The following is a 26,418-nucleotide window of genomic DNA, read 5'->3' as shown; positions in this document are numbered from 1 at the left end:
TGTACTTGCCGTCATAGCAAGCTGAAGATGAAGAGAGATTGTATATCAGGATATTGAAACGGTAATAATGTACGTAAGGGAGATGAAAATTTAATAGACATTTGGGACTGGAACGCAGTTCTAGGGGAAAAAGTAGAAGAAAATGTTACAGGAGAATATGGACTTCGGAGAGGGAATGAGAGAGGACAAAGTCTAATTGAATTCTGTAATAAATTTCAGCTAGTAGTAGTGAATACTCTGTTCAAGAATCACAAGAGGAGGTAAATTTGGAAAAGGCCGGGTGATTTCAGTTAGATTATGTCATGGTCAGACAGAGATTCCACAGTCAGATCCTGGGTTGTAAGGCGTACCCAGGAGCAGATATAGACCCAGATCACAATATAATAGTTATGAAGAGTAGGCTCAAGTTAAAGAGATTAATCAGGAGAATCATCACGCAGAGATGTTGGTTACGGAAGTACTAAGGAAAGACGAAATACGCTTGAAATTCTCTAAGGATGTAGATACAACAATAAGGAATAACTCAGCAGGCAGAACAGTTGAAGAGGAATGAACGTCTCTAAAAAGGGCACTCACAGAAGTTGGAAAGAGAAACATGGATACAAAGTAGGTAACTGCGAAGAAACTGTGGGTAGCCGAAGAAATGCTTAACTTATTCGATGAAAGAAGAAATTGAAAAAAATGTTCAGGGAAATTCAGTAATACAGAAATACAAGTCGCTGAGGAATGAAATAAGTAGGAAGTGCAGTGAAGATAGGACGAGACAGTGGCATGAAAAATTTTACGGAATCGAAAAACAAATGACTGGCGGAAGGACTGACTCAGCATATAGGTGAGTCAAAATAACCTTTGGTGAAATTAAAAGCAAGGGTGGCAACATCAAGAGGGCTACTGGAAGTCGGTTTTTAAATGGGGAGGTGACAGCGGATAAGTGAGAAAAGTGTAAGGACTCTGTGAGGGGGAAGGTTTGGTTGATGTGATGGAAGATGAAACAGGAGTTGATTTAGAAGAGATAGGGGATCCAGTATTAGAATCAGAAGTTAAAAAAGTTTTGCAGGACTTACGATCAAATAAGGCAGAAAGGATAAATAACATTCCATCGGAATTTCTAAATTCATTGGCAGAAGTTGGACCTAGACGCATTGGACATTCCAAATCGGAAATTGTTAGGGAAATCAATATTCCGGGATCACCAATGTCAAGAGCGTACCGATAATACCAAATTTCAGCACCACCTCTCACCACTGACTTCGTAGTAGCCACCGGCCTCCACTTAAAGACCGGGACCAGCGGCTTTTGCGTAGAGTTGTCAGTGATAACAGAGATGTGACATTGCATGCAATAACCGCAAAAATTAATGTGGGGGCGTAAGACTAACGTATTCGTTAGGAACGTGGGGGTTATATGGCATTAACGGAATATGGCAGCAAACTACCGAAGCGAGTGCTTTTGTGAACTGGACGACACACCGCCTACAACGCTTCACCTGGGGTCGTGGCCATATCAATTGCACCCTATAAGAATGGAAAACGATGGCCTGGTCAGAAGAGTCCCAATTTCGGTTCGTAAGAGCTGAGGGATTGGCTCAAGTGTGGCGCAAACCCTACAGAGCCATGAAAGCTAGTTGTCGACTAAGCACTTTCCAAGATGATGGTGGCTCCATAATGCAATGGGCTGGTTTGCATGAAATTAACTGAATTTTCTGTTCCTACTGAACACATTAGTGATTGGAAATTGTTTTATTCGGGTACTTTTTCCAGGAACTGACGGAATTTTTACTAACGACAATGTGCCATGTCTCAGGCCACAGTTGTTCGTGTTGGGTTTGAAGAACGTTCTGGAAAAATCGAGGGAATGGTTTGGTCAACCAGATCGCGCGATATTGAACCGGGAATTTACTTTCAAAATCTTTTCTTAAAGAGTTTACTTTATTTACTGGCGATTTATCAAGAACATTAACACATTTAATCACAATAGGCGAGCGTGGAAATAGTTGCCAGGGAGTAACTGGTGAAAATGAAATTACCTTTAACAAATGCGAATTTTATTCATAAAAGCCTTTTCAAAAACAGATTTAAAATTTATAAACAGAAAAGCACCTTCGAAATATCAAGTTACAATTTTACTTAGAGGCGGAAAAAAAATTACTGACAGTATGAGCCTTCGGGCTGAGAAACTTGCCGCTCCGTTTCAACACGGTCACAACAACCTCTGAAAGACTACGCTGCTGCAAATTTGAAACACACCAGATTACTTTAGACAAAAAATTTTAACAACTCAAACAAACACATTAACTATGCACCCGGTAAGAGGGATGGAAATGGTACAAACACTCACAATAAGAAATTATTTGCTACCGAAAGTGCAATTTGTTTTCTTTTAAAGGACTCTTACTGTGGAAGAGTGGCAACTTTATAAAAATGACTATTTAAATAAAACCCACAAAATTCATTCTTACATAAAATGTACAACATGCTCTACATTACACATATACCGCCTCGCAAGATAATAGGCCAGATAAAAACATATTTCAGGAATTCGGCCTTTACACCTTGATTCTATAAATTCGTTAATACCGAATCCTAGAAACATGACAGAGGCAGCTATTAACGTATGGCACATTGACTTGGGGATTACTGAACAACCCGAACCGCAGATTGCTGTACCCCTCCTCAACTCCACAAGGGAGAAACGGACCACCCAATTCACAGATAACCACCTTCCCGTGGGTGGGCAAACGGAGAAGAATGGTGAGACGCCCCTAAAAAAGCGGCTAGTGACCTCACCAAGAGAACAAGTAGAATTTAACAAGTAAATGAAACTACATACCTCGAATCACTTCTAATAAAATGCGATTTCTCGAGATGATCTGGAGCAGCACCCCCAACACTCTCCAGCACCGTCCGCTGCCAGCCGCTTCAACGGACGCAGGAAGGAGCGCCGATCTCCCGTCTCACATCGTCGCAGCTCGCCCCGGCCAGCCCGATGTCGTGGTTTCTCTCCAGTTGCTCTCGTGTCAACCGCGAAGCCACTACCCCTTTCTATACGGCGCGGCCCACTGGACTCACGTGGGGACCTCACATGCGCCGACGCTCAAGACGGACAAGTCATCTCGTCTCTCAGTACGCGACCGACCAACCGAACGATCCAACCGCCAATGACCGTTGCCCGAGTAATTCGAGCAGACTGGCGGCCTAACGCGCAGACTCAGATGCAGGAATTCAGCCCCGACCGGGCGACCACTAGCTGAGTTCTGTTACTGGCGAAGTGGCAAGGCTCTCATTTTCTGGCTTAAAGTTTGATCCAAACGACAGACACACTCGCACTCCGACGCCAGACAGACACAAAGTGCCACACAAATGCTAACGAGAGACAGACCAGCAACTGGTGACGCGAGACTGACCTAGCCTCTCCCCGACTGCACCACTCCGAGCTGATAGAGCCCCTCAAATGCACCTGAACAGGCAACCTTTCCACTTTCCCACCACAGGGATACAGCAAAGCTGCGATTGCCACAGCGGCGCCACCGCCAGAAACGGAGGGCGACTGCTTCACACGACACGCTGCGGCGCGCTCTTAAAAACAGATTTTTTTTTTTTTTTTTTACCACGGCTCAGTAGCGTTAATGGAATATGGCAGCAAACTACCGAAATGAGTGCCTTTACTAACTGGACGACACACCGCCTACAACGCTTCTCCTGGGGTAGTGGCCATATCAGTTGCAGAATGGAAAACGATGGCCTGGTCAGAAGAGTCCCGATTTCGGTTCGTAGGAGCTGAGGGATTGGCTCAAGTGTGGCGCAAACCCCACAAAACCTGGAACTCTAGTTGTCGACTAAGCACTTTTCGAGATGGTGGTGGCTCCATGATGTTATGGGCTGCGTTGCATGCAATGAACTGAATTTTCTGTTCCTACTGAACTCATTAGTGATTGGAAACTGTTCTATTCTGGTACACTTCCCAAAAACTGATGGAACGCCATGTCACCGGCCCGCAGTTGTTCGTCATGGGTTTGAAAAACATTCTGGACAAACCGAGGGAATGGTTTGGTCAACCAGATCGCCCGTCATGAATCACACGGAACATTTATGGAACATAATCGAGAGGTCAGTTGGTTCACGAAATTCTGCTCCGGCAACACTTTTCCATTTATGAACGGCTATAGAGATAGCGTGGCTCAATATTTCTGCAGCGAACTTCCAACGAAATGTTGAGTCCACACCACGTCGAGTTACTGCGCTACGGCGGTCAAACAGAACTCCGACAGGGTATGAAGCTATATCCCATGACTTTTATCACCTCAGTTTGAACTATATTTCCCTCTCGCATCAAGTATCAACTCAATTGCACTATCCTTTACGCAGAGTATTCACGAATTGATGTTACGCTACCAGCGGAGTCTTACCGTACTACTGAATAACCTTTTACACTGTCTAAGAAGGCTGTTTACGTTTTTATGTTGGTAACGTAGTGCTCTGTATGAAAATCACTGACTGTGCTCTCTGCAGTCTGTGACTGGTTTGCATTGTTGGAATATTTGCTATTGTAGTGTTGGACAGTTGGATGTGAACAGCGCGTAGCGTTGCGCAGTTGGAGGTGAGCCGCCAGCATTGGAGGATGTGGGGAGAGAGATGGCACAATTCTGAAAGTGGACGATGTGGACGTGTGTCCATCAGAAAGAGTAAATTTGTAATATTGGATATCACGAACTGATATATATATATATATATGTTGAATTTTGAACATTATTAAGGTAAATACATTGTTTCTTCTCTATCAAAATATTTCATTTGCTAACTATGCCTGTCAGTAGTTAGCGCCTTCAGTAGTTAGAATCTTTTATTTAGCTGGCAGTATTGGCGCACGCTGTATTGTAGTAGCATGAGTAACGAAGATTTTTGTGAGGTAAGTGATTCATGAAAGGTATAGGTTATAGTTAGTCAGGGCCATTCTTTTGTAGGGATTATTGAAAGTCAGATTGCGTTGCGCTAAAAGTGTTGTGTGTCAGTTTAGTGTTGATCAGAATAACTAAAGGAAGAAATCTCTGAGGACGTTCAGTATTGCTCAGCTGTTTGAAAATCGAATAACGTAATGGGTTTACCAGCACAGCCATTCATAAGTTTTTCCAAGGGGATGTTTCAACTGTAACACAGGTTTCTCAAAGAAATAAAAAGTCTGTGCAAGCCTAGTAACATCCATAAATTGCTGTATTTTATCGGAATTTCCTTCCTTAACCCTCTCTTAACTAGGGAAATATTCTAACTACTGTCATTTGTGCATTGGTGGTAGGGGGAGATTCGGTAGTTTCAGATGGCGGATTGTACCAAACAACAGCTGTTTTCATACTATAATGCTAGTGACAGCATCTATTGCGATATCGCAGTGTGAAATATGGAGGACAAAGGCTACTCGCGCGTTTTTAGACGAAAACAGCAATACGCTTACTAGAAGCAACAATTTACGCGACCCCACTGAGTTTTCCGTGCACGAAGCTAATTTTGGAGTGTTCTTCAAATGGTTCAAAAGGCTCTGAGCACTATGGGACTTAACGTCTGAGGTCATCAGTCCCCTAGAACTTAGAACTACTTAAACCTAAAGGACATCACACACATCCATGCCCGAGACAGGATTCGAACCTGCGACCGTAGCGGTGGCGCGGTTCCAGACTGAAGTGCCTAGAACCGCACGGCCACACCGACCGGCCTATGCTATAGCATACAGTCTGAAATTTAATACAGAAGGTTCTGCTGCAGAGAATGTGCAGACCCATGAACTGAATTCCGTTAAGACTATCCGGAGAACATTACTTTCGATTGCATAAATATTATTCGAAATTTCTGTACGAAGACCCAAGATTGTTTAGTTTGCATCTTTGTAGATTCTGTTCTGTAAATAACGTCGTAAGAAGTAATCATAAAAGAAACCATAATGGTTCATGCAGAACGGACCGGATCCACATCGTATTGCAGACTTGGCACACTTTGAAGCCTATTTTGCACCACCATGTGGTAGCTACGCTGTAGTACTCAACGGAGGCCGTTGGCCAACATTCCAAAATGAAAATATTTCCCACTACTTTCAGGATCTTCTCTATATTTCTTAACAAATTTACGAATGTATATTAACAGTGTATCATGTCATCATATGGTCTTAACGTAGCTGGAGTTATTCGGGAAATTAATAAAATGGTGAATAAATCAGTAATCTACGAGTTGCGCCATGGACTGATAATATTGTAAAAGGGGCGTATCGCTTAGACCTGGCTAAAGTTGATAGTGACAAAGCAACAACAGAATTTATTTCGATATAAGAGACTTTCTATGAATAGCAGATACCGAGACATTTTCTGAAAACAGATAATTTGTGAAACTTCCTGGCAGATTAAAACTGTGTGGCGGGCCGAGACTCGAATTCGGGACCCTTGCCTTTCGCGAGCAAGTGCTCTACCAACTGAGCTACCCGAGCAAGGCTCACGCCTCGTCCTCACATCTTTACTTCTGCCAGTACCTCGTCTCCTATCTTCCAAACTTTACAGAAGCTCTCCTGCGAACCTTGAAGAACTAGCACTCCTGAAAGAATCGATATTGCGGAGACATGGCTTAGCCACAGTCTGGGGGATGTTTCCAGAATGATATTTTCACTCTGTAAATATATTCACTTTGTAAAGTTTGGAAGGTAGGAGACGAGGTACTGGCAGAAGTAAAGCTGTGAGGACGGGGCGTTAGTCGTGCTTGGGTAGCTCAGTTGGTCAGCCGGCACGGTAGCTCAGCGTGTTCGGTCAGAGGGTTAGCTCCCTCTGTAATAAAAAAACTGAGTTAATCGATCAACAACGAATTTAAACGGATGTCTTACGACGTCCGCCCCGAGCATATGCAACGAACAAAATCTAACAAAATGAGATTAAAAAAAAAAAAGAAAAGTTGGTAGAGCACTGGCCCGCGAAAGGCAAACGTCCCGAGTTCGGGTCTCGGCCCGGCACACAGTTTTAATCTGCCAGCAAGTTGCATATCAGCGCATACTCTGCTGCAGAGTGAAAATCTCATTGTGGACAGATAATTTACCTTTACAGTAGTTTTCTTGCCTGTAGCACAAGCTTTATACAATAAAACAGATAAAAATTGTGGGACTTCGGGTTAAAAATTTTATACCAAATAAACAAGATACATTTTATAGTTTCACATCTCATTTAAAATCGAGTTAAAACAGTTGCGCCTAGATACATACCAGTAAATTCGAATTCAAGGATTTATTGCTGCACTGCAGAATACCTGTTGCACAATATGAGGGGAATATACCAATCAACTAACGTAAATCTCATAGAAAGAACATTAACTTCTAATTACTCACAGCTTATCGTTTAGTATCTTAAATTATTAGGACGTAGCTTTTTATAAACACAAGTCAGCTGGGCTCGCCTGGCGTTGTAGATTCAAACTGAAAAGTGTATGTGTGAGAGCATCTTTACAAATATGATAGTGGACCATATTTAGAAATTATGCCGAGAACCTGGCCAAAATAGATCACATGATGTACCCACTAACGAACTAAAACGGCACCTTAAGACACGTAGATATGAGAGTTGATTACGTAAGTAAGGTTACTCAAGCCCGCGACAATGGCAAAAATATTCGAGATTCCAACTGTAATACCTGATACCGTCAAGTGAGGTGGACTGGGGGGGTCTTTATTATTTATTATTATTATTATTATTATTTTCGATTATTCCCATTTAAGAGAGCGTTTGAACTTGAATTCCTTTATGATGATTGGTTATGTTTTTTCTGAGCCCAAATTTTCTTCATGTGTTCACTGTGTTGTTTCTTTCGCTCCGCTGTCCATTTGCATCCTGGCCTCTTCTGTGTTGTGGTCTCAAATTTATGTTTTTTGATGATGTTCCTGAATTCAGTTCTATTTTCAGCATCGTTTACTGTTATGTGTGCTTGTCTGAGGTCCTATTCAACTTCTTTTATCCATTTTGTTTTTCCCCTGCCTGAGTTAATGACTTTAAGAATTCGCTTTGAAACTCTGTTTTCATTCATCTTGTGGATATGTCCGTAGAACTGCATTCTTCTCTTCCTTATTGTATCCGTAATCTTGTCCGTGTATTTATATAATTCTGATGTTGGTCTCTTCTTCCAGATTCCTTGCTCTTGTATCGGGCCAAAAATTTTCCTGAGAATTATCCTTTCTTGTTTCTCTATTTCTTTGATTTTAGTTTTCCCACCTATTTGGGTTGTTTCAGATGCATCCAGTGCCTCCGGAAGTACGACGGTGTTGTAGTGCCTCAATTTTGCGTTAATGAATATGGACTTTTTGTTACAATAGTTCCACGTGAGTTTATATGCTTTCCGGAATTTTTTTTATTCTTTCCTCGTTGGCCTCTAGGTTGATCTCTGATGGCTTGATGATTTCTCCCAGGTACTTAAAATGTGGTACTTGTACGATTTTCCCATGGGTTGTCACAATAGGCAATTTGTCTTGTGGCACTCTTTCTATGTACTGGGTTTTCTCATATGAGATTTTCAGGCCAGTTCTTTGTGCAATTTCGTGTAACTTCTCTATGGCGTTAGTGGCTTCTTTTCTATTATTTGTGAGGATTGCAAGGTCATCCGCAAAAGCTAAACACCTCACATTGAATCCATTATCTTTTCTAATGCCAATTTGGATTCCTTTGACTTCTTTTCCCCATGTCCTGATAATTTTTTCAAGAATGATATTAAAGAGTAATGGTGAAAGTCCGTCACCCTGTAGCACTCCAGTTTGGATTTCAATTGGTTCCGAGATATCCACCATAAATTTAACCTTGGAGTCTATGTCAGTTAATGTTTCCCGAATGATTGCTCTTGTCTTTCTGTCAATGCTGAATTCTTCCAGCGTCTTGCAGAGCGCTACTCTGTCTATTGAGTCGTAGGCCTTTTTAAAATCTACAAAAGTATTCACTGTGTTTCGTGTGTTTCTCATTTGGAGAATCATTTTCATATTCGAGATATGCTGTATGCATGATCGTCCCTTGTGAAAACCAGCCTGGTATTCTCCTATTTGTGGGTCAGCTTGTTCTTCTAATCTATTCATGAGAACTTATGATAGGATTTTATATGTGACCGGTACGAGTGAGATACCCCTGCAATTATTTGGTTCAGTTTTGTCCCCTTTTTTATGGAGTGGATGGATGAGTGCGCATTTCCATTCAGAAGGGATCTGTTCTGTTTCCCAAATGTTTAATATGATTTTGTGAATATTTCCTGTTAATCTTTCATCATTTAGTTTCCATAGTTCTGCAATAATTACATCTTCTCCTGGGGCTCTATTGTTTTTCAGTGTCTTGATAATTTCTACTATTTCGTTGATGGTTGGCGGTTTAGGGTCAGGATTTGGGGTGGACGTCTCGTAGTGAATATCCTCTGTAGGCCTTTCGCAGTTGAGAAGTTTGTTGAAATAGTCTGCGAGGATTTGGCAGTTATTCTTCGTGTTAGTTTCTAGTAAACCATCCGGTTTCTTGAAGCAAGTGGCTGGTATCCTGCAATATGTTCTTTAAACGTCTTATAAAAATTCCTGGTGTTGTTCTTCTTAAAGTCTTGTTCTATCTCATCTACTCACCGTTTGTCATAATTTCTTTTTTCCCTCCGAATAGTTTTCGATGTTTGTTTTCGGATTACTAGAAATTTTTTCCATTTTTCTGATGTTTTGTGATTATTGAAGTTTTTCCAGGCATTGGTCCTTTCCTCTATTGCTTGGTCACATATTATATTCCACCACCTGTGTTTTCTCCTTCTCGGGGGTTGACCCAATTTCATCTTTGATTTGAGGACGTCCACAAGTTCTGTCCAGTTTGTGGTGTTTGTCTGACTAATTTCCTGTAAGATGTTTTCCTTGTTGAGTTTTATGTATTCGAAGTCTGGTCTCAGCAGTTTGTTTAGTTTGGCTTTTTTCTATTGGGTTGTAATCTGGTCTTTATCTGTAGAAGATGGTGGTCTTTGTCAAAATATCCTCTTCTCGTTTTCACATTCAGAATTTCTACTGTGTTACTCTTGGAGATGGCCACATGGTCTATCTGGAATTCACCCAACACTGTGTTGGGCGACTTCCAAGTATACAGTTTCTTGTTGGGTTTTTTGAATTGTGTTGACATAATTACGAGGCCGAAATTTTCGCAAAAGCTTATCAATCTTTCCTCATTCTTGTAAGTTCTCTTGTGAGCTGTATGGATTCCGGTGATTTTTCTGCATTTTTTCTCTTTACCTAATTGTGCGTTAAAGTCGCCTAACAAGATTATTACATGGTGTTTGGTAATTTTGTTTGTCGTCTCTTCAAGGTCATTCCAGAAGTCATCCACCTTCTGGCAGTTCTTCTTGTTATAGGTATTTGTGGGTGCGTGTGCGTTGATCAAGGTATGTGCTTTGTTGGCCGATTTGACGGAGAGCGTTGATATACGTTCTAAGGCAGACTGGAAGTCAATAACAGAGTCGCTGATAGATTTGTGTACTGCAAATGCTGTGCAAAACTGTTTGAGTCCTTTCTCATTAGGTTTAACTGCTGGTTTTCCTTTGTAGATCCTGTAGTTGTCTGTATCAAAATGGTATTCGTCCGTAAATCGTGTTTCCTAGATTGCAAGGATTTTGATCTGGAACTTTTGCAGCACGTCTGTAAGTTGTTTCATCTTGCCCAGTTTGAAAAGAGAATTAGTATTATGTGTACCGATGAAGTGTCTTTGTTTTGTGTGTAATAATTTGGATGTCATCTGGTTCTCAGCCTTAGGCGTAACATGATGCTCCTGGTCCCCCGGAATTCGAAGACAAGGTAAAGCCAGCCTTGCGACTCGTGCCCGGGGTAGTGGATTCATTCCTTGTGTTATCGTTATGTTTGGTTGTCAAGTTGAAAACTAACTTGGTGGTGGTCCTTCTGAGGAAAGATCACGAGGAATACGACTTGATTGTTGAGATCAAGGAGGTTGCTGCAGCCGCACCATCTAGGCGAACAGACGCTGACCCCTAACCGCTGGATACCAGGCAGACGTTAGTGGATTTCGGTTGATAGTTTTGGTCCAACCCGGGTATTTTATTTCCCTGGTACCCTCCATATCTGCAGAGCATTCCCCTATCCGCCACCTGGGGAGGCGCCCGATGGGAAACTATCAACTTATTATTATTTATTATGTATTTATCTAATTGTTCCGCTATGTCGGAGAACGGTTGCTAATAGGCCAAAAGTGCTTATCGTCCTGTTGTTATTTCTTTATATAGCAGTTAAGAACATTAAGATTTAAAGTAAATTTACAAAAGTAGCTGCAATAGCAGCCGTGTTGCTGTGGACGTCTGTCAGGGAAGTTGAGATAGGAACAACACAGGCAAATGCGTACACTCCGTCAAAACGGCTTCATAAACGAATTGTGAAAGTATTTGTGGATCTTATCAGAGACATGATTGGGTCTGTTGGTGTGACAACTTCCCTTTGTCAGAAGGTGACGAACTCGAAAGTTTCCAGACACGCTACATCAGCATCTGGTTAGCTTTTGCAGTAGGTAGACAATTAGTGAAAATACCTGGAAATTCAGAGGTTTTTTTATGATACATGAGATGACCTCAGCTCATATAAACACATATCGAAAGACGTGTACATGATGTGCCTCAGCTTTTGCCTAATATCTGCGAGGACCAGTCAAATGAAAATGAGGCAGATAGCTTATATCAAAGAGTAATCGCTGTAACTGTTAAAACATTTATCCCGTTGTGAGACAGAACAGTCAATGCATCCATAAAACAGCGTCTGCTGTCGCTTACGGAACCATGATTGTACCCAAGCGTCGACCTTCACGTTTGAAGCAATTCAACAGCCATGGGTATCTTTCATCAGGGCTCCAGAAATATGGATATTGCCTGGGGGAACATTAGATCTGTGAGGAGGATGTGTAAGGGGTTCCTGGCGAAGCTTCTATAGCTTAGTCTAAATAACTTTGGCAACGTGCGGGCCGCAAACCTTTTTCCGTAAAGGCACTGACAGTCTTGCCCTACAGATCGATTGTGGATTAGCAATTATGGCGTTTACTTTTTAAGTAACAGACAATTTACTTAGTTTTTCCCATTTGTCTCGGTTTCCTTTGACTGCAACTTATAAAACGTTATATATTATTTAGTGCAAATATTTTTCTTTTTGTAATGTTCATAGATTTATGCAAAAGCTAATGTTTATTCAGTATATTGTACGTTCCGGGAAGTAACAGCATCACAATCACATAATTATTACCGTGTGTAGCCTGATGTAAGTTTGCCCTTCAATTCATGTGTCCGCCTTCCTTTCTTTTAGTTTATATCTTGGTCCAATCTTTATTTATAAGCTAAATCATACCGTATTTGAGTAGCAAAACTTGTGTGTGTGTGTGTGTGTGTGTGTGTGTGTGTGTGTGTGTGTGTGTGTGTGTTTGTGTGTGCGTTTGTGTGTGTGTGTGTGTGTGTGTGTGTGCGTGTGTGTGTGAGTATGTGTGCGTGTGTGTTTTTAATTTAAACTTGAACAGTCCCATTCAGTTACTCTACAGTCCGAGCCTTATATTAATAAAGTGTAGTAAAATCACACACAAAATAATACAGCAGTATAATTAGATGGTGTGTCGAAAATGCGTGGATATCTAGAGCGACAAACGTACCTCCTTATACCGAATATTTTCAATAGATGATTGGATGACACCTGCATTAAACACAAGGAAGCTACTGATGTTTAATTACGTAATAAAATGAAAGTCTGATGATGGTGCATTGAGTCACCGAAACTGGTTGCTGTATTATGAATAACATCAAAATAACGACTGCAGGTCTTTCGCATTATTACATAAGTGGACGGCCTAAGTCCCACAAACTTCCATCAGAAGGATGGATACATAAAAACAAGATGTTTAATGCAAAGAGAATTCACGTTTAGTGTATTAGACAGTAAACAATAAATTAGAGGACTCCAAGTGGAAACGGAAAATATACTGTCTCAACCCACGGGACAGGCAGTGGGAAGAAAAGTGTTCCACAAAGCATAGTTTCAATTTAAAAGTAATAGCTATGTAGAGAAACCGGTGAAAGGTGTCAGTGGCAAGAGTAACTGATTCTTAGGAACTTATAAAATGCAAGACAGGTGAATGAATGCTTTATTGTATGGTTGATCGATTGACTGTTTCCCCACCAGAAAACGAGGACGCACGCAGAATGGAAGACGCACCGGGCATCTGAAATGCATGTTCCTTTCGTGACTGTTGGTGGGCCAATATGCAGTAAAGAGAGAGATTATAGAACTGGAGCTGTTCTCGGAAAAGAGCCGCCGATTGGAAGTCTATTTCATGCAACTGCTTAAATGGAATGTATTTTCATCTCCTCTCATTATTGCTCGTATCTACAAACATTCAATTCCGGAAGGAATCCCACATGTCTTCTTGAATTGGATCATCTCATTAAATTTAAAATGTAAATTCAAAGTGCTATTAATGTGCTAAATCTTTAAAATCAGATTTTTTCCAGATGAAGTCTCTGGATGAAGCCGATAAAAATTCCGTTGAATAAAGACAGAAATTACCACAGCGTGAATCGATACTTCGAAACCCAGAGAGATTTTACTAAATATGAGCTGAGAGATGGAACATAATATTCACCAGAGGCAGAGTCCAATAACTGCGAGTAGCTTATAATACCTATATAGTGACAAGACGTCGTATTTAAGAACTGAACTCTCAACATGCGGCTAATGAACTCGCGGACAGCTGTAGGTTAGAAACGATGTGTATTTTGTGGTCAAAGGTAACTACAATCGACGCACTATGCGAAGAGAGAATGTAAGTGAGATGATGTATCTCAACGTCACAGAACTTTCATCTTCCGGAACACATGATATAAATGTAGGAGTCTACGAGTATAACGTCACAGAGATGGAACAGGCAAAGGTCGCGACCAGTAACAAAGTCAGAGATGATATTGTGAAACAGAAATGGCAGGAAAACGGAAAACTATATGGGGTTCAAGGTTCCATAGACCATTTGACACGTTCCATAGACCATTTGAACGATTCGTGTATTGAAATGATGTAGTACTTGACAGTTTACTTATTTTTATTCCTACAGCTGCAAGCAACTTCGTTTCTTTTTTTACTGTATCTAACGAGAAAATTTTCGGTGGAACGGAAGCGGTTGTCCAGGAGAAATAGTTTATATGAAATTTCCCTCTTGTGCTGTAGGAGTGGACATCACTATTCTTGTCAACTTATGATTGAATGTGTAGGATGAATTTCATTAACGAATGTACGATTAGTGATGGCGCAGTTAAACTACCTAGCTCCTTGAAGAAACCCGTACATTACAACTGTGGGTGAACACCCCTGCTAACTGTTGTACAATCAAAACTTCCGTTTTAAGTATAAATGACCCCAGAAAATTATTGTGTGACTTATTGTTGAGTAGTTTGTGGAGCTCAGTAATATCCTACCGCCAGCTGAAGTTTTCATCAATACGTACACCAAAATAATTGGAGCATTCTTTCGTATTTCCTTACATCAAATGTTGTTATGATTCTAGTGACTGAGAACTGAATGCAGCGTTTTTAATTTTTAATTTTTATTTTTTTCTGCAAAATGTAGGCGAAGTCCATTTTTAGAGAACCATTTACTAATTCATTGCAATATATCATATACCAACGCTTCTATTGCTTTCTCTGTAATGAGATTTGTTATCAGCAGTATCGTCTGGTATAAATTACGGTGGTAGAATGTCAATTGGAGGTCATTCACATGTATAAGAATAGGAATTAACACAAAATTGTACCTTTTTCGATATCCCCTGTACGCGTGACTTTTTCCCCAGTGGCACTCCCACTGCCATTCTTCTACAGTCACAAAAATGTTACCATTCCGACATTGTTTGCCTATTGTTTGTTAAGTATAATGCGAACCAATTGTGCTTAAATTCATCAGGTCCATGAAACTTAAATTTTTCTAAGAGGGTATCACGATATACTCAATATAGTGGTTTGGAAAGATCAGAAAACGTATCAGCTGTCGATATATTATTGCTTAAGGCTTGTACTGTTTAATGAGTGAACGCACAAATAGCACTCTCAGTCGAGAAACCACTCTGTAATCGAAAGCGTGATATGATGCGTAAATTGTCTCCACTTAAATGCGCGGTTACCCCTGAGTACAGTACTTTAGACATATAACAAATAAGTGAGAAAACTGTTTTCGTGTGCTAATTTTAGATTAAGCGATTGCCAAAAGAGAGAAAATCGTAGCAGGCTGCATCATCCAGTGAAAGAACTGATTACAGAAAAGGACCACAATATGTAATGCACAACTTCGGAAATCATGTATCGGGGACAAAGAAAGACCCTAAAAGAAGAGTGAGAAATATCCACTCGGGTGTCCCCTGGGCAACGGGCCACTGTTTCTACCTAGGGACTACAAACGTCATTAGAGTGCGCAAAATGATGATCACAAAGGCTCCTTTCAGAGCCAACACTGACAATTCATTCAACACAGAAGGACTGTGACAGGCAGAACTAGATCTTATTTCAAATATATGAATCATAGGTTCGATGTTCTTTGCCTCCAGGAAACGTACAGGGGCCACACTCCACAAGGTCAAGACTACCTGGAATGCAGATAATGAAAGAGATTTCCCATAACCAATACGGAAGGGCAATTTTCGTCAAAAACGATCTCAAAATCACAGAAGGTAGAACTAATGATCAGAATAGCGTATAAATTGTTTCTGTAAGTCTGAGTAACAAAAACATCCACTCTGTATATAAGCCGCCCAGCATAACATATCAGTTCAGTACACTCCTAGGGAACGACAAGGATATAACAGACATAATAATGGTAGACTTCAGCAGTCACAAAGTGGCCTGGGGATACACACAAACTAAAAAAGATGATGAACTAGTGGAACAATGGGCTGAAAACAATATGCTCCATTTGATCCACGATCCAAAAAAGCCTCCGTCATTCAACAGCGGCAGATGGAAAAGAAGCTATAATGCAGATCTATGTGTCACTGGCAATACTCTTACGATCGTAAGGCAAAAGCTCGTACTGAATCCCAACCCATAGTCCCAGCACCGCCTAGTACCCTGCAAGATCAATCCAGTGATACAACCAACAGTTTCCCGTTCGAAATAGATTTAATATCCAAAAGTTAACTGGGAAGCTTACTCGAAAGGAGTGGACAACAAACTTTCATTTCTTCAACCTCTACCACAAAACTACAGCGACTTTGTTAAAGCTACTGTGCACGGCAGAGTATACCGAGAGAATGTAGAAAACTGTACATTCCAGGCTACAGTGAAGAGACAAAACAGAAATACTAAACGTATTGTGATCTCTATGACGCCAACCAATACGGAACGGCAATTTTCGTCAAAAACGATCTCAAAATCACAGAAGGTAGAACTAATGATCAGAATACCGTATAAACTGTTTCTGTAAGTCTGTGTATCAAAACCAGCCACTCTGTATACAAGCCGCCCAGCATAACATATCAGTTCAGTACACCCCTAGAGAACAACAAGGATATAACAGACATAATAATGGGAGACTTCAGCAGTCACAAAGTGGCCCCAGAAATAATGGAGGCGCGTGAAGAAGTCATAACAAAAATGACTGAAAACAGAAGACAGAAATGGCAACACACTGTAGAAAGCGTTAACATGACCCACAGTAGTCGCAAAGCGTGGAGACTGCTCGAATAGGGAGATGCTAGTGAGCCGTGCGTGACACGTGTTTCCTCCATTTTTTGAAGTACTTCCATCTCACTACGTTAATTTAAATCACTACAGTCACTGAGTTGCTGCTTTGCCTAACCGTGAGCGGCGCTAGCAGCGCGCATCGATATTTTCCCTCTCGTAGTATCTTTGCTGGACTGCTATGACTTCTCGGTCGTCTGTCGTAAGGGAGTTGGTCGCAGTTCGGATTGGCAGTTTGTCGTCGGAGTTCGGATGGCGAGTTCTGGACTGCAGTCAGTTGGAACGCATCTGGAATGCAGCCGAGCCTGCCAACCGGGGAGTTGCAATGCGGCACTGGTGCAGTCGGGTTCGAGCAGCAGCGAGGCCTGCGTCGACAGGGCTCGCCCGACCATCACCGCTACGCATTACTTGAGCTGGGCCACAGTCTTCGTGGATGGTCGGTCGGTCGTCCTACTAAACGACGCGTTTTGTCTCGCCAATCGTTCATGAGTCGGCTGTGTGTGTGTGTGTGTGTGTGTGCATCGACCCCCGATTTGCTTTCGTGTGTACTTAGTTACTGTTGGGTATCGTTCAGGTCTTCGTGCAAATGTTTGTCAGGTTGTGTGTGTAGTTGGCATGATATCTTTTGACAAGTTATTTTTAATCCTGTCGGCATAGTGGCTCTGAGAGGTCGGTCGTCTCATCGGGCGACGTGCGTATGTTGATTTTCTTTGAATTATTTTTTTACTACCTTAATTGGATTTTTATCTTGTTACAAGTTCTTGTTGGAGACCTTCAGCTATGAAAGAGTTGCTACATTACCACAAATGACCATTAGAAGCAGAAACTGACCTCAGCCCTTGGCCCATTTCACAATCCTATTACCTGTACTGCCAAGCGGGTTTCGCGGGCGTATCAGGTGTATCTGTAGATACACCAAGTTTTTTTATGGTTACAGCAAACCAAATAGCCTCTCATTTGCTGAAAAACGGTAAATCGGAACACAGACTGAAGAAAGGGCATACGAGAAAACTAAATGCTTGCCAGGAAGAAATGGTTCAAATGGCTCTGAGCACTAAGGGACTTAAGATCTTACGTCATCAGTCCCCTAGAACTTTGAACTACTGAAACCTGACTAACCTAAGGACATCACACACATCCATGCCCGAGGCAGGATTCAAACCTGCGACCGTAGCAGTCCCGCGGTTCCGGACTGCAGCGCCTAGAACCCCACGGCCACTGCGGCCGGCCTTCCCAGGAAGAAAATAATGAAACACTCGGTCACACATTTACTGAAAAAAAGCAATCAGAAGTGTGAAGATTGGAAAGGCCGCAGGCATAGATGGTATTAAAAATGAACAGCAGATACGTCTTGGTGTTCGCTCTAAATTTTGCCTGTTGGAGTTTATGAACTGCTGTTGGGCAACTGGACGAATCCCTAAAATCTGGAGGCAGGCAAAAATAATTGCAATTGTTAAGCCTGGTAAGGACCCAGAAGATCCTAAGAGTTATCGGCTGATCTCTCTGTTGTGTACAACTTACAAACTGTTTGAAAGACTGATATTAAACAGATTCAAAGAGCTGATACAGGGCATCCTAATAAAAGAGCACACAGGATTTCGGCCTGGGAAATCTTGTACCTGACAAGCTCCCAGCCTAATCCAGTATGGGTCTGAGAAAAGACTAGCTACAGGGAGGTGTTTATAGATTTGACATCAGCGTATGATCCCATCAACCTCATAAATCTTATTGCGAGAGTGCAAGAAACAGGAAAAAACCCACAACTCACTGCTGTACTCACATCAGTTTTATTTCACAGAAGATATTTTGTTGAGTTCCAGGGAAACAAGAGAAGATGGCGACGAAAAAGAATGGGCTTAAAGAGGTCAGTGTTATTGCCCCCATGTAATTCAGTATTTATACAAATGACCAACCTATCAGTCCCCAGGCCTGGTTTTTCATTTGTGCTGATGATAGGGCAATAGCAGTTAAGGCATCAGACGACAAGGATATTGAGGAAATAGTAGCTGAGAACGTGCAAAATCTCACCAACTATTACAATAAAAATCAGTTGAGACACAATCCAAATAAGACCCAGACTTGCCTATTCCATCTTAACAACAGAGAGGCGAAGCGAGAACTGAATGTTTAGTGGAATGACACAAGATTAACACACTGCCCCTTCCCAGTGTACTTGGGAGTTACTCTTGATAGGACCCTGTCATTCAAGCGGCACATTGAGAAGAACAGGGCAAAATTCCAATCACGGAATAACTTAGTGGGCAAGCTAACAACATCAAAAGGGGAGCTAAACCTAAAGTTTTCCGGACCACCGCAATGGCACTCTGTTACACTGCTGCTGAGTTTGCAAGTCCTGTCTTTGAGCGGTCATGCCACACAAACAAACAGAACACCGTCCTCAGCCAGACTTGTGGACATATTACTGGATGTCCTAAGGCAACAAGAGTAAAACACCTATACTCCTTATCAGGAACTGATCCCCCAAATGTCCGACGTTGAATACAGAGTACAATTGAACGAACAAAAGAGGGTCAAGATCAATGTCATCCGCTACATGAGTACAAATGGTACCAAAACGCCTTAAGTCAAGAAGTAGTTTTCTCCACTCAACCGCACCACTCACAGATCCACCAAAAACTTCTAGAAAAAGACTGTGGCAGGAACAACAAGAATATTCTCACGATTCTGAGGAAGTGCTGCCACCAGGCAGCCAAGTGGGAGAGACGGAAAACGCTGAACAGTCTGCGTTCAGAAATGGGCAGAGGTAACAAAAATCTGCACAAGTGGGGAATTAGTGAAAGTGGTTTGTGTGCGTGTGGGAACATCCAGACCGTGAATCACCTGCTTTAGTGTCCGCTAGTAAACCATCCAAAAGCGTGCACAGCCCAATACCTGATGGTGTGCAGCGAAACAGCGATGGCGTATGTGGACTTCTGGAATAATGAGATATGAAGCAAACACTGCATAATATTTAATTATACTGTGTATAATGCTCCATGTATTTTATTTTATAAATTAGCATTGTAATATTATAAATTTTATAGAGGACACATCATTCTGTAATGTGTGAATATATTGTGAATTGTTTGTAGCACGCATACGATATATATATATATATATATATATATATATATATATATATATATATATATATATATATATATATGTAGCGGCTTGTCACATACATGTCAAGAGGCATGTTCCTGACCACAATGAGAGAAAACAGAAATCACATCAGAATTCAGTGGTGATCGTGTACTGTTTATAATTTAGCTTGAGCTTAGAAAATTACCTTTAGTCGCAGGAATATTGTGGGCAATGCATATGCGACCTTTCTGTTCTGGGACAATAGTGCACACCCTCTCCACCACGGCGAAGGAGTAGTGCACCGCAGAACTAAGAAGCTCGTGTGATTTTCCAGGGCAAGGTAGCTCATAGTCTCTATCCGATGCTCATGCTCTTAATTAGTTTCAGTTGGCTACCAGGGCGATTTGCTGAAAATCTCGTAGCAATGAATATACAGCTTGGATAACAAAATCTTCTGAGCAGCTATCCAGCTTCACATTACTATTCTAACTTCTCCAGTTCTCGAAATTTTTATCCGTCTCTTGCAATATTCTTCGACTGGTGTCCCTGGATGGATGAATAATGTCGATGGACTGTGTCGCCTTCGCTTACAAAAGGCCTTCTTCTCGCCTCTTTTCGGAGGAGTTACTGGGTAAAAAACTTCAGTCTGCTATTGGTGGGCCGTCGTCATTGGGTAAATACTGACAGCAGATACCGAATGAGGGGAGAGAATCCAAAATATTCTTGTTGAGTTGTCCTGGTTGTTTCCTGGTATCCGCTTACGTTCCGTTCTCGCCATCACTGGGTGTTCACTTCCGTGATTACAGGTGGTGACGAAGACGAAAGCCTGTAGCCGTTATCTCCATCAAAATAGTACTAGTTCTTCGATATTCCCACAAATTTTCTTCAAATCCGTAACTTGGTCATATTCTTCTTAACGTTCCGCTACTTCTGACATTACATTTAATCTTAAACGTGCGTGGCATTCGTGCACTATAAAATGTTCTTTTTTTGTCCTTCCAGTTTAACTGGCATACATCACCACATCGAAACTTCATAAACTCTCGCAGTGTGCAAACGGTCGAGCACCTTTTTAGTGGCTCAAAAGACGGCTTTTATCTTGTGGAAACTGATCAAAAATTTGACTGTCGTGGAACGGTACGAAACTATGTATCAGTAGTAGCTGAACGTTTTAGGTCCGTTATGCAGCAGTAAGAAAGAAAAATCGAGTGTATTATCTAACACCGTTATTCTTAAACAATAAGATTGCTAGATATCAGTTTTTATTGCAGGTGATTCTTGGTGTATCAATGGCCATGATAGCTGAGTGCTTAACGTGACGGAATGTCAGTCCTAAAGGTCCAGGTTCGATTCCCAGCTCGGTCGCGGACATTATCCGCTTAGGGACTGCGTCTTGTGTGGTCCTGATCTTCATCATATTATCCTCATCGCCGTTACGTATCCTTGTGCACTTTGATTTTGTATACAGTTAGATTGAAAGTAAGAAAAAGTTATTCATTTGCTTGGCAGTAATAAACTCATGGATTGAACTTTTATGATATTTGGCTATAATACAGTTTCTTTTGCAAAGCACTTTATGGAAACCAAGTGTGGATTATCGTTTCAAACACAAAAGAAAAAATGCGGATCTCACTGCTGATTTCAGTAGTTGAAAATTTGGCTTCGTGCACGCTGATCTATTATGTGGGTATATGCACAGCTCTAAAAGATTTCCTGCTGTGAATGTATGATCGTTAATTTGTGAACTATGTTTTCCGATATTTGGCTTGTTCGAAATGGAACTCTGTATCATTACTGTAACTGATTACGAAATTAAACATGTCCTTCTCTACTTTAGCCTTTGAAATGCACCGAAAATTACCCTTATTACACGCACAGAAGGTACAGTATGCAATCCTTGCCAGACATAAAAGCTGCAGTGGAGTTTTTTTTTATATTTGAACACTATTGATTTCCACGGCTAAGCATAAACTTAATATTATTAGCCAGACCAGATTATCAACATTACATGATGGAATTTCAATTTTAAACATGTGCAGCCTTTATCCCTTGACAATGCCACACTATACAACGTCTTTCGAGGTTAATTACCAAGAAGGTAGTTGTCGCGTTAGGGTTCTTGCTTTCGTACAAAATTTATCGTCATTTACGTTCAAGTTGAGAATTGATAACTGATACTGGTGCGAACGTCAATATTTGACGTCTCTTTATGCCTAGTGATCGAGTCTCGATAAGGCACAAAGCTTTGCTTGGTTAACAATGGCTTTACGTTCTGGGTTTGCATCTGGATCTAGAACAAAGACGTAAAGTTCTGAACACCATGGGACTTAACATCTGAGGTCATCAGTCCCCTAGAGCTTAGAACTACTTAAACCTAACTAACCTATGGACATAACACACATCCATGCCCGAGGCAGGATTAGAACCTGCGACCGTAGCGGTCACGCGGTTCCAGACTGAAGCGCCTAGAACCGCTCGGTCACTTCGGCAGGCCGAGGTAGAGTCGTCGCTCTCATTGAGGGAGGATGTTCCATCAGAGAAGCTGGCAGACGGTATGGCGTACCACATACCACTGCAACGAGATGGTGGAGGATCTGCCTTGAAAGAGGACGCTGGACTGCGTGCACGACGATCCGCCGTGAAACAAGAGCTCGGCGAAGACAACGTTTTATACAGGCTAGTATTTGCGGAGCTCCATCTGAGGGCGTCGTGGGACAACGTCATTGTCACTGATGAGAAGGTGTTTTCCACGAATAACGACGGTCCACGAATCGTTTACAGGCCGCAAGGGACTCGCCATCGACGCGAATATGTAACCACGACGAGAAGAAGTAGCCGCCTATCTGTTACCTGCTGGGGTTGGAATTTTGCTAGAGGGGCGGGAATTATTCACAGGATAGAAGGAACTCTTGACAGCGCGCAGTATGCCCACATATTGGAAAATGTGATGCTTCCGTCAGTGCGAATGCTGTACGCAGAAGGGGACGTCACATTTGTTCAGCAGCGGCTCTCCACGATTGGCGTCAACGTCATGGACTGGCCGCCACGGGCGGTTGATATGAACTCCATGGAAAACATGTGGGCTGAAGTCGCCAGAACATTAACAGAGAACTGGCCACGAAACCAACCAACTACTGCGGACGCTCTTTGGGACTGCGTCCTGGAAGCCTGGGAGGAAGTGCTTCTTCAGGCTGTTACGTCCGACAGCCTATACATTCTATGCCAAGACGCGTTATAGAAGTACAAAATAATGAAGCATTCTGGATAAAATATTAGAGTTCTTAAAATGTTTTGTTATGTCTTCTTTTTCGTCATTTTTCCTCATTAGCAGCTAGTGGAAGATCGCGTGGCAACAGAAAAGATACAATATGGGTTAGCTTTCCTCTGAGTTGCCCTTTTCATTGAAGTGGGTTTCTTTTGAATATACAGTTTGTTAAGTATTCTATTTCGATTTCATTTATACCCTGTCTACATACAAACTAATCAGCGTAGATGGACTCTATCACAGTAGTTTTTGTTATTTCAAATACGTCTCTCTCTTCCCCTCCATCCATGAATACATCCTCCGTCCTCCACGCAATACGCCAACGATTTTATATTATGTTTACTCGCCGCGCGGTACTAGCCGAGCGGTCTTAGGCGCTGCAGTTATGGACTGTGAGGCTGGTCCCGGTGGAGGTTCGAGATCTCCCTCGGGCATGGGTGTGTATGTTTGTCGTTAGGATAATTTGGGTTAAGTAGTGTGTAAAATTAGGGACTGATGACCTTAGCAGTTAAGTCCCATAAGATTTCACACACATTTGAACATTTATGTTTACTCGTTGTTAATATCTCTTCTATTCTCTCTCACACTCTCTCTCTCTGACAATATCGCCGCAAGTGCCCTTCTGTTACACTCCCTCAAAACTTTGTAAACAAATCTAGCGGTTTCCAATGACGCTACATTTTCTCTTTTAATTGCTGCTGTCTTTACTCTGTATCATTCCTCTCACCGCCTATGAATCCGTATTCTTTGATCTCCTCTTCCCTATAAACCATTCTTCGTTCTGAGAACAGTCCTTCCTTATCTCTCGGTCCTAAGATAAAACGAACTGTGGCACACATATAAGTAAGCAATACTTTGCAAGCATTTCACACTTATATTTTGCACTTCTGCACTTCTATCCATTCCCAGATCCCGGCTTTCTTCCTGTTACGCGTCCCTTGACATCTGCATCTACATCTAAATGAATACTCTGCAATTGATAATTATGTGCTTGGCAGGGGGTTCTGTGGTCTGATGGATTAATCTTGTATTGATGTGTAAAACGTGTAGGTTCACATCTCACGTCAGGCGTAGATTTTTAAAACACACAAGTAGCTCTCCTTCACCCCTAGTAACGCCAAGTGCAGAACGCCAGTAAGCTCCGTAGTTCAGTATCCGCAGTAAAGATAACATCCCTTCGCTGCCGACTGGAGCAGAGTGGCATTCGTTTGAGCAGTGACAGATGGAGAAACCCCGTAAGGCAGAGACTCTGTCACCAGCAAGCCGTCGTAAACTAGAAAACGTATATCATTTAATGAACCAATAACCATGAAAGTTCACAAGGCTCTTACTTTATTTGAAACTGAGACGTTGAAAATTGTGGTGCTGGACTGGGATTATAATTCGATTTCGCTGTGTTCCCGAAGATTGCAAACTCTTCTAAGCGTCCTCGAAAGTCATCTATCTGGTTTCGAATCCTGATCAGCACAAAATATTCATTATTTCATTTCAAGCCCTAGCATGTGCACTCCGAACTACTGGTGAAAAATAGTTGCATTTTCAACGTCTCTTGGTGCGTTGTCAGCTGTCACGTGTTCGTTTCAACTCACAGCCACATGATGAGCTTTTTATCACAACATTACAAGATCAAACGTTTCCTTACATCTTTTCAAGTTCAAACATTCCTCTCCATCCTACTGGTGAAAACGGATTTGGGTTTGACGTTGTGTTCGTTGTGATCACCAACGACGATATGTTGTGGATTCAACTTCTAGCCAGCAGAGTATTTTCCATCACTCCATGAAAGTACAAACATGCCATTCCTAGCTATTATTGGAAAAGAATTTGATAGTTAAAGTTTCTTCATGACCACGTGTGCGGGGTTGGAATTCCATTCAGCACATAACTTTTCGTCGCCTGATGTCTAGCTAAACATGCGTCCATCTACCTACTGGTGAACCAACAATAGCTATTTATCGTCTGTTCATGGCTAAAAAACGACGGTGTTAGATGCTGGGTTCGAATCCCAGTCAGGCAAAAACAATTCTATCGTCAATTAAGGTTCCAGCATTTCACTATTGGTGAAAACATTTGATATTTAACTTCTGATTTTATATGCAGTCGTGCTCAAAATATCCGAACGACTTGAATTGCATTTCATCTGATTACCATGCGACCTACATAACGCAGCTGTCTAGCAGGTCCTCTAATCACTCCTTGGTACAGTCGTTTGGCTATTGAAAATGGTTCCAACAAGTCACCACTAGAAAACACTGCTCTGTATCGCAATAACTCAAGATGTAAAGTAATACCACGATACTACAGATATCAAGGAACACCTCATCACAGATAAGACTGTCCTTAGGGCTTGTTAGCTCGCATTTATTGCAATAAATGACATACCTGAAATGTTAGCACCCACATTATTATGTCAGATAGGTAATGCATGTAGTACGTTTGTTCGTATTCATTATTTCCTCTTCAAAGTAACATACCATACTTGTTATTTAACACAAAATGTCATAAAAAATTTACTTTATTCACGAGCAGCTAGTTGAAAATATGTATGAACTTCAAATGACACGACGAACAGCCTCGTTCTGCATATGGATCCAAACCCAGGTCATGCAGGCTAGGCCGCGGTGGCCGTGCGGTTCTAGGCACTTCAGTCCGGAACTGCGTGACTGTACGGTCGCAGGTTCGAATCATGTCTCGGGCATTGATGTGTGTGATGTCCTTAGGTTAGTTAGGTTTAAGTAGTTCTACGTTTTAGGGGACTGATGACCTCAGATGTTCATTCCCATAGTGCTCAAAGCCATTTGAACCAATCATGCAGGCTAAGATTTCGTGGCTGACGGAAATTAACAGTCATTCCTAACTAAGCGTAATGAGAGTGATATACCTCATTTTAGGACAGTATCAGTTAGCAAATATCAACTTTAAATTACATAACGTAACATGTTTAACGGTCGCGAATTCCTACCCAGCATCTATTGTCCATGCTAACGAACTACGAGAGATGTTAAATATTGCTTCTTCACAAGTAACTTACTTGAAATGCAGTGAGGTAAAGCTTTGAGTTTGACAGGGATTCGAACCCAGAACCTAATCGGATTGTTATCGAAGCACAATTAACTCTGACATATCAGATTTTCTGAGCAGTAGCTAGATGTATTAAATGAAATGACGAGACGAAACATTAATTTTTTCCTTCACAGGACTCCAACCCGACACGTATCGCTGTTATATTCTAGAGAAAGGGAACGTTAAGAATGGGTTTGTTGCATCAGCACCGACATGTGAGAATGTTTGAACTAGAAATAATATGACAAAGAGTTCAGTGCTGACTAGGAATCGAACCCCACACATATCGTTGTTGACTAT

This window comes from Schistocerca piceifrons, chromosome 4 (genome assembly GCF_021461385.2).
Source record: "Schistocerca piceifrons isolate TAMUIC-IGC-003096 chromosome 4, iqSchPice1.1, whole genome shotgun sequence".
In the NCBI taxonomy this organism is placed as follows: Eukaryota; Metazoa; Arthropoda; class Insecta; order Orthoptera; family Acrididae; genus Schistocerca; species Schistocerca piceifrons.
Note: the sequence above shows the minus strand (reverse complement) of the source record.